The sequence below is a fragment of the Arachis stenosperma genome, chromosome 8, assembly GCF_014773155.1.
Source record: "Arachis stenosperma cultivar V10309 chromosome 8, arast.V10309.gnm1.PFL2, whole genome shotgun sequence".
Lineage (NCBI taxonomy): Eukaryota > Viridiplantae > Streptophyta > Magnoliopsida > Fabales > Fabaceae > Arachis > Arachis stenosperma.
The window spans coordinates 15,142,043-15,156,695 of NC_080384.1; the positions used below are offsets into that span (position 1 = coordinate 15,142,043).

General features: G+C 34.9%; 1 non-coding gene across 1 annotated transcript; it reads right to left on the bottom strand.

Moving 5' to 3' along the window:
- Window positions 1–12,935: 12,935 nt before the first annotated feature.
- Window positions 12,936–13,043, bottom strand: LOC130947072 (small nucleolar RNA R71). Its single transcript, XR_009072484.1, has one exon. It is a non-coding gene; the product is annotated as a small nucleolar RNA R71 (small nucleolar RNA).
- Between the last annotated feature and the right edge of the window lie 1,610 nt (window positions 13,044–14,653).

A 14,653-nucleotide genomic window follows, 5' to 3' on the forward strand; every position in this document is an offset into this window, starting at 1 on the left:
GTGTCTGTGTTTATGTTTATATATATATATTTTATGTATTCGAACGGGGTTTAAGTCGGAAAAAAGAAAATTACACAACCTGAAATCATACGGGATATGGCTAACCAATTTACATCATCATCTAGCAAACTATTTAGATCTTTGGGAGTGATATATAGGAATGTAAAATTAGGTGGGTGTTTTAAATTGGAGTTAAATATTAAAGTAGTCTCTGAATTTGTAATCGAGTCTCGAACTCGTTCTTGAATTTAAAAATATCCAAAATTTATCTTTGGAATTAACAACGGTCATCCCTAGGGACGGACATAAGGGGGGGGGCAAGTGGTGGCCTCCGCCTTCCCCCTCCTCCAATTATGTAATTTAATTTAATTTAATTTTTTATTTTTTATTTTTTTGTATTAATTATATTTTAATTATGTGCCATTATTAATATAAATATAAAGTTCACTAAAAATTTATTAATTTGCTTGATCTATTTAAATGCTAGTATTGTAATTAAGATTATTTGTTTTGATGCTAGTGTTAAAATCTACTGATATTATAGTTATATGACAAGCTTTATGAATGAATTGTTACTCTTATTCTGTCAAATTAAGATACTATTGTAGTAGTATTGATAAATTCTACGTTTTTCTATTAGTTATTTTTAGAATTTGAGACTTGATTTTTCATAAAATGTTAGTGTAGATATGTATTTCAAATTTTAATTTTAAGTTTTTGATTATTTTTTATTTTTTATTTATATGAGACCGGTTTTATCGGTTCAACCAGTGATTTATCGATTGAACTAATAAACCAGTAAACCAGTAGGTTGACCGGTTTGATCACTGGTTCGGTTTTTACAACTATGTCCCCAACTTTTTTTAATAGTAATAAGTTATTATGTATAATTTAATTTTTTTTAAAATTATTTAGTATTTAGTCTAGTATAAATAAAAGTCCAATTTAATTTAAATATTAATAATTTTTAATATTTAAAAAGTAAGTAACAATATTAAAGAAATTTGAAAAAAATATTATTACTAATATTTTTTAATTAAATAAAAATTTTCAAATCTCATAAAGTGAATTCTTTTTTCTTTTTGTGGCCGTCTTTTTTTATTCATTTAATATTAATTCTCTCTGTTTCAACTACTACAATTAAGATATTTTTTTAACTATGAATATTGTGAAAAATAATTTAGAAACAAAATAAAAGATGAATTTCTTGCTAATTGTCTTTTAATTATATTGAAAAGAAAATTACTAAAAAATTTGACACAAATTCTATTATTGGTGAATTTTATGATACGACGAAGAATCGACCACTTCGTTAGTAAAAAGTATACACATATTTTTTATTTTAAAATATATTCTCTATCAGTATATTTTTGTAATACATCTTATATTATATTATTTTTTTACATAATTTTTAATATTATATGTATTATGGACCCCCATAATATCATTTCTAGATCCGTCCCTGGTCATCCCTAAGGCATTTTCCGGCGATAGATTGATGACGTGATTGGACGGAAACTACACTGAATTTGTAAACGTCGTCATTTCTTTTCTGGCCCCTCAAATACAACTGAAATGACATCATTTCCACTCCATCGTTGTCACCTTGTCACTCTCAAAATCGACCCCTCTTCAACGAGAGCACTGGATCTCGTCCGACATACTCCCATCCTGTCGTCCCAAGTCCTCTCCCACCAGCCACTGATGCCGTGTTGCAGGCCTCCTCGCCGTTGCTAAGCTACCTTCTCTCCCTTTTGACACCTTGAAAATGTCGAGAACCTTGTGATCATCAATTATCTAAACAGTTTATTAAGGAAGATTCAAAATTTGACCGTTCACTCTGTCTTCTTCTGCTTTTATGCTGGTCGCCTACCATAGACGTGGTGCTCTCGAGGGGAGAGGGAGTTCGCTATGGTGAAATTCGGGGAGAGAAAGACGAAGAGAGGGCGGAAACGTAAGGATTTCTCCAAATTCACTTTTACCTTCAGCTTCATAAAGGAAACGACGACGTTTACAAGTCTGGCGTAGTCTCCATCCAACTACGTCATCAATCCGTCGGCAAAAAATTTTTGGGAATGACCGTTGTTAAGTTCAAGAATAAATTTAGGACAATTTTAAGTTTAAAGACAAATTCGAGACTTAATTGCAAGTTTAAGAACCACTTTAAAATTTAACTCTTTAAATTGTTCTTTGCTAACTAGTCTAGCTTTATGGATTCCATCATAAGTTGCCTTAGAGACTTAGAGTCCATTTCCAACCATCACTCTTTTCATCCTAGATCTCAAGCCATTTGGAGTTCATAGAAAACTCTCCGTAATACTGCTTGAGTAGCGTGGCCTTGTCTTAGATTTGCTACAAAGCCCCCATAATTACATAATTAAATATAACCTAAATTATAAATATAAGCACATAAAGAAAAAACGAAAAATAAATGAAAAATCTTTGTTGGAAAAGGAATACACGACTACACGAGACATAAAAAGAATAGAATGTTTTTTGGTTTGTGTGTCCGGAGAAGATACATGTAAAAAAAAGGTCCATTTATAGCATCCACAGTAGACATTTGATATGGATATTTGTTGAGGTTCGTAAAAACTTAAAAAGACCAAAGCTAAAGCCCATTAAATAATGATACAGTTGACAGTCCTCTTAGAAAAATGTTTGAATACCTGACCAAAAAAAAGAAAAAAACGAAAAAGAAAAATGTTTGAATCAAGTTCATTTCTATTTTAATCAAGTTAGATGGTGTACTGATTAGTTTGTTAGTCTATTTAAATAAATATTAAAAATTTGAGTTTTATTTTATACATATAATAATTTATTGGTTAGTAATAAATTTTTAATAAAGTTTCAATACACGACATATTAATCCTTGACCTTTTCGACCGAGAAATATTGTGGAAACAAAAAAAACATTCCATTTTTATCAAACCAAAAAAAAAATCCCCTTTGATTATCACTTATCAGAAATTATTTTGAAAAAGCAACCAACTTGGTTGTTGTCTATTTTTACAGAAGACAAGATAATTTTTGTATAAAAAAGATATTTTGTTCCTCAATTTTTTATTTTAAAATAATATAATTTTTCTATTAAAAAATTCGTTAAATAGTAATAAAATTAATTTTTTAATAGTTTTATTTGTAATTTGTGAAGTATTAAATTCTCACAAACTATTAATAAATTTTTTTCTGTAAAATTCTTTCACCGGTGATGATTAAGTGGAGAAAGACTATTGTTAAAAATAATATTACAAGAAAAATGATGTTACAAGAAAAAAAGTAATTGCAATACGAATATTTTGAAAAAAATAACATTAAACAAGAAACAAAATAAGAGAACATTAATATTGATAATATTGATATTGGTGATGATGACGGTAAAAAGTATAATTACACAATTAAAAATAGTAAAGGTAGAAGTGATAATGATGAAGAGGAAAAAAATGATGATAGTAGTGGTCATAATTGATCATATTATTAAAGATTTTTTGTAGAAGTTTAAAACCTCCACAAAATACAAATAACCCCCCCAAAAGTGATTACCACTACTATTTAATGAATTTTTTTAACAGATATGTCATATTGTTCTAAAATAAAAAAATCAAAATATTTCTTTTTTTAAATAAAAATCACCTTATCCTTCATAAAAATGAACAAAAATCAAATTGGATCTTTACTTAAATTATTTAAAAAAAACTTTATATAAACAATATTAAAATTAATTTATTTTAAAAGAAAAAAAATCTAATTAATTCAGAAATTAATCTGTACTATTATATAATAATTTTAAAATAAAATAGAATCAATAGAACAAATTATATGCTGTAATTACGTTGTAAATAAATATATTTTAGATGTGACGAAAGAATAAAGATAATGTTTTCTGCATCTTAAATGATTTGTCTCCATAGTTCAAGTATGTTCATCACTCAAAAGTAAACGTCTCACATATTATTTAATAAGTACTCGGTTCTCGCTGAGATAAAATTTTTAGTTCTCACACCAAAGCTTATTTGTTCTAGTGTCTATTGGAAACTTGAGGAGCCGTTTGCACGATAGATTTTAGAGTCTTATATTTAATGATTTTTGTATAATATATATAAAGGGTTAAGTACTGTTTTCGTTTTTAAAGTTTGGGGTGAAAATCAAATTTGTCACCGACTTTTTTTTGTATTAAAATCATCCACAACATTACAAAACGTTATAAAATTGTCCTTTTCTACCTTAATTTTATTTTTTTTACCAAATTATCCTTAATAATAATTAATAAAAATAATATTAAAAAATAAAAAACAAAAACACCCCACCCTCGTCCTGATCTCAAATCCCCCCTCCCCATCCCCTTCTTCCTAATCTCTTCAAATCCTCCCTCTCCGATGGCTCTTCACTCCGCCGATGGCTCTTCACTCCGTCGATGGCTCGACACCATCTTTCCCGACGAGGTTGTAACAACCCATTTTCTTCGTCATCTTCTTCTTCTTCATCTTCTTCATCTTTACTTCCATGCTGTGTAGAGAAGATCAAGCCCACTAATAGATCTCCTTCACCATCCACCATTTCTTTTCTTCCTCTTCCGTCTGCGTCCAACGCTTTCCGTTGCCATTAATGGAATCAGCCTGCGACGCCAAATAGAGATGGAAAGAAAGGATAGCAAAATTGGAAGAAAAAGAGAAAGGAGGGAACGACAGGGAGAGGATCTGCCATGAGAGGTGGGTCGCCACCAACAGATCCTTCCTCTCTTCTTTTTTTTATATCATTTTTTTATTTAATTTTTCTTTGCATATGTTGTTGTTATTGTTGATTTTAGGTAGAATTAAGGTTAAATTTGCCTTGTCTTTTATGATAAACCTTTTCTTTCATTTTCATTTATATTTAATGTTTATTGCCTTGTCCGGCGAGCAGCAAGAATTTGTGGCTGGATTCTTGCAACAATTTTTTTATATGTACATGCATGTTTTAGTAAGGAAATTGTTGTTGTTGAATTGGCTGAAAATGCTGAATTTATTGTTGCTGTTGCTGAATTTGGTTTTGTCGCTATTGCTGAATTTGGTTTTTGTCTAAGGAGAAAAGAAGAATTAGGATTTAGAGAGGGGGGAGTTCGAAGATAGTAAGAGGAACGGGATGTGGGAGGGAACAGGGAAGAGAGATCAGGGATGAGGGTGGGATACTGTGCGGGGGTGTTTTTGTTTTGTTTTGTTTAATATTATTTTTATTAATTCTGAAGAGTAATTTGATCAAAAAAATTAAATTGAAGTAAAAAAGGACAATTTTATAATGTTTTGTAATGTTGGAGATGATTTTGATAACAAAAAAAGGTCGGAAATGAATTTGATTTTCACCCCAAACCTTAGGGACAAAAACAGTACTTAACCCTATATATAGATATTAGAAAAAAAATAAATAGATTTTGAATTTTTTAATTTAAAGATACATAAGTTTTTAACTAATTAAAAATATAAAAATACCTTTTACTTTTTAAAATATGAGATATTTAAGTTTTTCTATTTAAAATATATAAGAACAAATATATTTTTTTAAAGGATTTAGATCTCTTACTTCTTAAAAAATAATGAATATTTTTATATTTTCAATTAATCAATTATTTATTTGCATTCGAGATAAAAGATTAGAGACCTATTTATTATTTTTTTAAATATTACATAAAAATATAAAGAGGGATGATTTAAAAGATTTTAGATAAATATAATAAGTAAGATATTTAATTTGCAATAAAAGTTTTGAATAATTGATATGAATCGTTAACTAGATTTAATTTTAATTATTTATTTAGAAAATAAATAACTATAAATAGGATAAGAATTTAAATTTTAAAAATGTAAATGATTTATAACCCATACATAAATAATAAATTGTTATTTTCACTAAAATTTTATTTTTTTATTCTTAGATTTTTTATTAAATATTAAAATTAGACAGATTTTTTTTTACTGAAAAAGAAAAACAACCAAACAGAAAAGAAAAGAAAAAACAAAGTGCTAAAGGACTAAAAAGACGTAGGACAGTCTCGTTGAATACTCAGCTTAAACTCCTTCCAAGGCACTGAAAGCTCGACATACGAAGAGTGCGTTCTCATTGCCGTCTTTGCCATGGTGTTCGCTATGGTATTTGCATCTCTCAAGATCAAACGAAAATCAACACGCTACTTCTAAGCTATGATATCGATGATTTTAAGTACCAAAAGATCTACACAACCAGCAGTGTCATGAGAATTGGTAACAAGATTGTAAGCTTCCAGACAGTCTGTTTCATAAATCACATCTCTTTACCCAAAGTCTCAGGCTAACAGAAATTTTCTCCAAATAGCTGATGAGCGGATAATTTGTACCCTTTTTGGCATTGTTTTTAGTATGTTTTTAGTATATTCTGGCTAGTTTTTAGTATATTTTTATTAGTTTTTAGTTAAAATTCACTTTTCTGGACTTTACTATGAGTTTGTGTGTTTTTCTGTGATTTCAGGTATTTTCTGGCTGAAATTGAGGGACCTGAGCAAAAATCTGATTCAGAGATTGAAAAGGACTGCAGATGCTGTTGGATTCTGACCTCCCTGCACTCGAAGTGGATTTTCTGGAGCTACAGAAGCCCAATTGGCGCGCTCTCAACGGCGTTGGAAAGTAGACATCCTGGGATTTCCAGCAATATATGATAGTCCATACTTTGCCCAAGATTTGATGGCCCAAACCGGCGTGGCAAATCAGCCTCAGAAATTCCAGCGTTTAACGCTGGAACTGGCATAAAACTTGGAGTTAAATGCCCAACCTGGCATGAAAGCTGGCGTTTAACTCCAGAAAAGGTCTCTACACGAAAATGCTTCATTGCTCAGCCCAAGCACACACCAAGTGGGCCAGGAAGTGGATTTATCTGTCATTTACTCATTTCTGTAAACCTTAGGTTACTAGTTTACTATTAATAGGATCTTTTGACATTGTATCTGGACCTCATGACACTTTACACGTTTTCTTTGTGTACCTTCCACAGCATGAGTCTCTAAACCCCATGGTTGGGGGTGAGGAGCTCTGCTGTGTCTTGATGGATTAATGCAATTACTACTGTTTCTTATTCAATCATGCTTGCTTCCATTCTAAGATATCACTTGTTCTTAACCCGGATGAATGTGATGATCTGTGACACTCATCATATTCTCAACTATGAACGTGTGCCTGACAACCACCTCCGTTCTACCTTAGATTGAGTAGATATCTCTTGGATTCCTTAACCAGAATCTTCGTGGTATAAGCTAGAACTGATGGCGGCATTCAAGAGAATCCGGAAGGTCTAAACCTTGTCTGTGGTATTCTGAGTAGGATTCAATGATTGAATGACTGTGACGTGCTTCAAACTCCTAGCAGGCGGGGCGTTAGTGACAGACGCAAAAGAATCGATGGATTCTATTCCGGCCTGACCGAGAACCGACAGCTGATTAGCCATGCTGTGACAGAGCATAGGAACATTTTCACTGAGAGGATGGGAGGTAGCCACTGACAACGGTGAAACCCTACATACAGCTTGCCATGGAAGGAGCCTTGCGTGTTTGATGAAGAAGACAGTAGGAAAGCAGAGATTCAGAAGATGGAGCATCTCCAAAACCCCAACCTATTCTCCATTACTGCAATACAAGTAACCATTTCATGTTCTTTTGCTTTTTACAATCAATCCTGATAATTTCTGGTATCCTGACTAAGATTTACAAGATAACCATAGCGTGCTTCAAGCCGACAATCTCCGTGGGATCGACCCTTGCTCACGCAAGGTATTACTTGGACGACCCAGTGCACTTGCTGGTTAGTTGTGCGGGATTGCAAAAGTGTGATTGCAATTTCGTGCACCAAGTTTTTGGCGCCGTTGCCGGGGATTGTTCGAGTTTGGACAACTGACGGCTTATCTTGTTGCTTAGATTAGGACTGTTTTATTTTTGTTGGTTTAGAGTCTTTTAGTTGAGTCTAGTTTCATATTTTAAGTTTGGTGTCAATTGCATGCTTTTGTTTTTCTTTTAATTTTCGATTTTGCATGTTCTTAGTCCCTTTTTGATTCATAAAAATTCTAAGTTTGGTGTCCTCTTTGTGTTTTTCCCTTAAAATTTTCGAAAATTAGTTTTTGATTTTCTAAAAATTCTAAGTTTGGTGTCTTTTTGTGTTTTTATCTTTCCTCTTTTCAAAAATCAAATCTTTTTCATAAAATTTTTTCAATCACATCTTTCTAATTGCTATTTTCAAAATCTTTTTAATTAACTATTTGATTCAGTTCTCAATTTGCTTTGATCTTATTTTCTTTTTGATTTTCGAATTTTTATTTTAATTTTCTTTTGTTTTATTTTATTATTTTCGTTTAACTCAAAAAAAAAAAAAAAACAAAATTTATCTCTTTGCAATCATTATCATTTCCCTTTTGTCCATGATGGACTTAAGTGGGATTAATCAGTCCAAAAGGACTCTGGGGTCATATGCTAACCCCATTACAGCTGCATATGGGGGTAGCATCTGTACACCTCCCATCAAAGCAAGCAGCTTTGAGCTAAATCCTCAACTCATTATCATAGTGCAGCAAATTGCCAGTATTCCGGTCTTCCACAGGAAGAACCTACTGAGTTTCTGGCACAGTTCTTACAAATTGCTGACACAGTACATGATAAAGAGGTAGATCAGGATGTCTACAGACTATTACTGTTTCCATTTGCTGTAAAAGATCAAGCTAAAAGGTGGTTGAATAACCAACCTACAGCAAGCATAAAGACATGGAAACAGTTGTCAGACAAATTCCTGAATCATTTTTACCCTCCAAAGAGGATGACACAGCTAAGGCTGGACATCCAAGGCTTTAAACAAGAGGATAATGAATCCCTTTACAATGCCTGGGAGAGGTATAGAGGTATGCTTAGAAAATGCCCCTCTGAAATGTTTTCAGAGTGGGTACAGTTAGACATCTTCTACTATGGGCTTACAGAAAAAGCTCAGATGTCTTTAGACCACTCAGCTGGTGGATCTATTGATGAGCGGATAATTTGTATACTTTTTGGCATTGCTTTTAGTATGTTTTTGGTAGTTTTAGTTGAGTTTTTAGTATATTTTTATTAGTTTTTAGTTAAAATTCACTTTTCTGGACTTTACTATGAGTTTGTGTGTTTTTCTGTGATTTCAGGTATTTTCTGGCTGAAATTGAGGGACCTGAGCAAAAATCTGATCCAGAGACTCAAAAGGACTGCAGATGCTGTTGGATTCTGACCTCCCTGCACTCGAAGTGGATTTTCTGGAGCTACAGAAGCCCAATTGGCGCGCTCTCAACGGCGTTGGAAAGTAGACATCCTGGGCTTTCCAGCAATATATAATAGTCCATACTTTGCCCAAGATTTGATGGCCCAAACCGGCGTTCAAAGTCACCTCAAGAAATTCCAGCGTTAAACGCCGGAACTGGCACCTAATTGGGAGTTAAACGCCCAAACTGGCACTAAAGCTGGCGTTTAACTCCAAGGAGAGTCTCTACACAAAATTGCTTCATTGCTCAGCCCAAGCACACACCAAGTGGGCCTGGAAGTGGATTTTTATGTCATTTACTCATCTATGTACTAGTTTTCTATAAGTAGGACCTTTTACTATTGTATTAGAGAGACTTTGGTAGCTATCTTTGTTTTATGCTATCTTAGACCTTTGGGAGGCTGGCCATTCGGCCATGCCTAGACCTTGTTCTTATGTATTTTCAACGGTGGAGTTTCTACACACCATAGATTAAGGTGTGGAGCTCTGCTGTACCTCGAGTATTAATGCAATTACTATTGTTCTTCCATTCAATTCCGCTTGTTCTTTATCCAAGATATCACTTGTTCTTCAACATGATGAAGGTGATGATTGACGCCCATCACCATTCTCACTCATGAACAAGGTGACTGACAACCATTCTTGTTCTACAAGCATCTGAGGCTTAGTGAATATCTCTTGGATTCCTGATTGCACGATGCATGGTTGATCGCCTGACAACCGAGTGCTCGCCTGACAAACGAGCCAACCATTCCGTGAGATCAGAGTCTTCGTGGTATAGGCAAGAACTGACGGCAGCATTCAAGAGAATCCGGAAGGTCTAACCTTGTCTGTGGTATTCTGAGTAGGATTCAATGACTGAATGACTGTGACGTGCTTCAAACTCCTAGCAGGCTAGGGCGTTGGTGACAGACGCAAAAGTATCAATGGATATTATTCCGGCCTGACCGAGAACCGACAGCTGAATTCCGCTATGCCGTGACAGGACATATGCAATCGCTTTCACTGAGAGGATGGGAGGTAGCTGCTGACAACAGTGAAACCCTACACAAGCTTGCCATGGAAAGGAGTAAGAAGGATTGGATGAAGGCAGTAGGAAAGCAGAGAGACGGAAGGGAAGGCATCTTCATACACTTGTCTGAAGCTCATACACCAATGATATACATAAGTATCACTATCTTTATCTTTTATATTATTTTCGTTCATCATCATATATATTTGAGTTTGCCTGACTAAGATTTACAAGATGACCATAGCTTGCTTCAATGCTAACAATCTCCGTGGGATCGACCCTTACTCACGTAAGGTATTACTTGGACGACCCAGTGCACTTGCTGGTTAGTTGTGCGAAGTTGTGTAATGCCATGGTATTGAGCTACCACGTTTTTGGAGCCATTACCGGGGATTATGAGAGTTGTGAAAAGTATTGTTCACAATTTCGCGCACCAAGTTTTTGGCGCCGTTGCCGGGGATTGTTCAAGTTTTGAGCAAGCTTTTGGTAACAATGCCGGGGATTGTTCTAGTTTGGACAACTGACGGTTCATCTTGTTGCTTAGATTAGGTATTTATTTTTTTCGAAATTCTTGAAGATGAATTCTAGAGTTTCATGATGATTTGTTGAAATCTGGCTGGCTGAGAAGCCATGTCTAATCTGATTGGACCGAGGCTTCAACTTATCACCACAAGAGCTTGTTGATTCTCATCAATTTTGCTCTTGGAGCAGTGATCTGCTAAGATTTGGCTGACCTTTGGTCATGTCTAGTGTTTTGGACCGAAGCTTTCCTTGAAAGCTTGGCTGGCTGTGAAGCCATGTCTAATTCCTGGACCGGAGTCTTAGACTAGCATTGCACTGATTCCTGGAATTCTCATTAAGAATTTTGATACCTTTTTCCACTTAATTTTCGAAAAACACAAAAAAATTTTACAAAATCATAAAAACCAAAAATATTTGATGTTTCTTGCTTTAGTCTAGTGTCTCATCTTAAGTTTGGTGTCAAATGCATGTTTTTGTTATATTTTTCGAATTCATGCATATAGTTCTTTGTTTTGATCTTTGAATTCTTTTGGCTTGAGTGTTTCTGTGTCTCATATAGTGTCAGCAGTACACAAACTGCTAAGTTTGGTGTCTTGCATGCATTGTTATTTGATTCTTGTTGCATTTTGATTATTAAAAAATCTAAAAATATTTTTAATTTGTGTCTTTTCAAGTCAATAATACAAAGAATTGAAGATTCAGAACATACTGCAGAGGAATTATACAGAAAAAGCTGAGCATTCAAAAATGCCCAGTGAAGAAGGCAGACTGGCGTTTAAACGCCAGCCAGGGCACCTGGTTGGGCGTTTAACGCCCAAAGAGGTAGCATTTTGGGCGTTAAACGCCAGAATGTATACCATTCTGGGCGTTTAACGCCAGGATGGTGCTAGGGGGAAGATTTTGTTTTCAAAATCAATTGTTTTCAAGTTTTCAAAGTTTTTCAAAATCAAATCTTTTTCAAATCATATCTTTTCAATCAAATGTTTTCAAAATCAATTTCTTTCCTTTTTCAAAGATACTTACTAACAATTAATGATTTGATTGAACATTTTTTGCCTTTTCTGTTGAGGAAGGTTTTATGTTTGAATCATATCTTTTCTTGTTAGGCAAGTCATTAATTTTTAAAATCACATCTTTTCAAATTGTTTTCAAATCATATCTTTTCAAATTGTTTTCAAATCATATCTTCTCAATCACATCTTTTTAAAACCATAACTTTTCAATTAAATCTTTTTAACTACATCTTTTTCAAAATAGTTTTCAATCAAATCTTTTTAATTTCTAATTTCAAAATCTTTTTCAAAAATCACTTGATTTCTTTTTCACTTTGAATTTTCGAAAATTATCAATCAAATTTTCAAAATGTTTTCAAAATCTTTTAAATGAATTTTCGAAAATTCTCTTCCCTCCTTCCCACATCCTTCTATTTATGGAGTACTACTCCTTCTAAATGCACAATTCGAACCTTATCTAACTAAAGTTCGAATTCTTCTTCTCCTTCTTCTTTCTATTTCTCTTTTCCTCTGACATTTCAAGGAATCTCTATACTGTGACATAGAGGATTCCACATTTTCTTGTTCTCTTCTCTTTCATATGAGCAGGAGCAGAGACAAAGGCATTCTTGTTGAAGCTGATCCTGAACCTGAGAGGACCCTGAAGAGAAAGCTAAGAGAAGCCAAAGCACAACTCTTTTAGAGGACCTGACCGAATTCTTCAAGGAAGAAGAACCCATGGCAGCCGAAAACAACAACAATGCCAACAATGCAAGGAAGGTGCTGGGTGACTTCACTGCACCTACTCCTGATTTCTATGGGAGAAGCATCTCTATCCCTGCCATTGGAGCAAACAACTTTGAGCTTAAGCCTCAATTAGTTTCTCTAATGCAACAGAATTGCAAGTTCCATGGACTTCCAATGGAAGATCCTCATCAGTTTTTAGCTGAATTCTTGCAAATCTGTGACACAGTCAAGACTAATGGGGTTAACCCTGAGGTCTACAGACTGATGCTATTCCCTTTTGCTGTAAGAGACAGAGCTAGAATATGGTTGGATTCTCAACCCAAAGAAAGCCTGGACTCTTGGGAAAAGCTAGTCAATGCCTTCTTGGCAAAGTTCTTTCCACCACAAAGATGGAGTAAGCTTAGAGTGGAAGTCCAAACCTTCAGACAGAAGGATGGAGAATCCCTCTATGAAGCTTGGGAAAGATACAAACAATTAATCAGAAGATGTCCCTCTGACATGCTTTCTGAATGGAGCATCATAGGTATTTTCTATGATGGTCTCTCTGAACTATCCAAGATGTCTTTGGATAGCTCTGCTGGAGGATCTCTTCATCTGAAGAAGACGCCTGCAGAAGCTCAAGAGCTAATTGAAATGGTTGCAAATAACCAATTCATGTACACTTCTGAAAGGAATCCTGTGAACAATGGGACTAGTCAGAAGAAAGGAGTTCTTGAGATTGACACTCTGAATGCCATATTGGCTCAAAACAAGATATTGACTCAACAAGTCAATTTGATTTCTCAAAGTCTGTCTGGAATGCAAAATGCACCAAGCAGTACTAAAGAGGCTTCATCTGAGGAAGAAGCTTATGATCCTGAGAACCCTTCCATGGAAGAGGTGAATTACCTAGGAGAACCCTATGGAAACACCTATAATTCTTCATGGAGAAATCACCCAAATTTCTCATGGAAGAATCAAGAGAGACCTCAACAAGGTTTCAATAACAATAATGATGGAAGAAACAGGTTTAGCAATAGCAAGCCTTTTCCATCATCTTCTCAGCAACAGACAGAGAGTTCTAAGCAGAATACTTCTGACTTAGCAACAATGGTCTCTGATCTAATAAAGACCACTCAAAGTTTCATGAATGAAACAAGGTCCTCCATCAGAAATTTGGAAGGACAAGTGGGACAGCTGAGCAAGAAAATTACTGAACTCCCTCCTAGCACTCTCCCAAGTAATACAGAAGAAAATCCAAAAGGAGAGTGCAAAGCCATAGACATGGCCGAATATGGAGAGGAAAGAGAGGAGGAGGACGCCACTGAGGAAGACCTCAGTGGGCGTGTACCAATCTCCTCTGAGTTCCAATGGGAATCTGAGCCTCAAAATGAGACCATAGAGATTCCATTGGACTTACTTCTGCCATTCATGAGCTCTGATGAGTATTCTTCCTCTGAAGAGGATGAGTATGTCACTGAAGAGCAAGTTGCTAAATACCTTGGAGCAATAATGAAGCTAAATGACAAGTTATTTGGAAATGAGACTTGGGAGGATGAACCTCCCTTGCTCACCAAAGAACTGGATGACTTGTCTAGGCAGAAACTGCCTCAAAAGAGGCAAGATCCTGGGAAGTTTTCTATACCTTGTACCATAGGCACCATGACCTTCAAGAAGGCCTTGTGTGACTTAGGGTCAAGTGTAAACCTCATGCCCCTCTCTGTAATGGAGAAATTAGGGATCTTTGAGGTGCAAGCTGCAAGAATCTCATTAGAGATGGCAGACAATTCAAGAAAACAAGCTCATGGACTTGTAGAGAATGTTTTGGTGAAGATTGAAGACCATTACATCTCTACTGATTTCATAGTCCTAGAGACTGGGAAGTGCATGGATGAATCCATCATCCTTGGCAGACCCTTCCTAGCCACAGCAAAGGCTGTGATTGATGTTGATAGAGGAGAGTTGATCATTCAAGTGAATGGAGAATCCTTGGTGTTTAAGGCCCAAGGATATCCCTCTATCATCATGGAGAGGAAGCATGAAGAGCTTCTCTCAAAACAGAGCCAATCAGAGCCCCCACAGTCAAACTCTAAGTTTGGTGTTGGGAGGCCACAACCAAACTCTAAGTTTGGTGT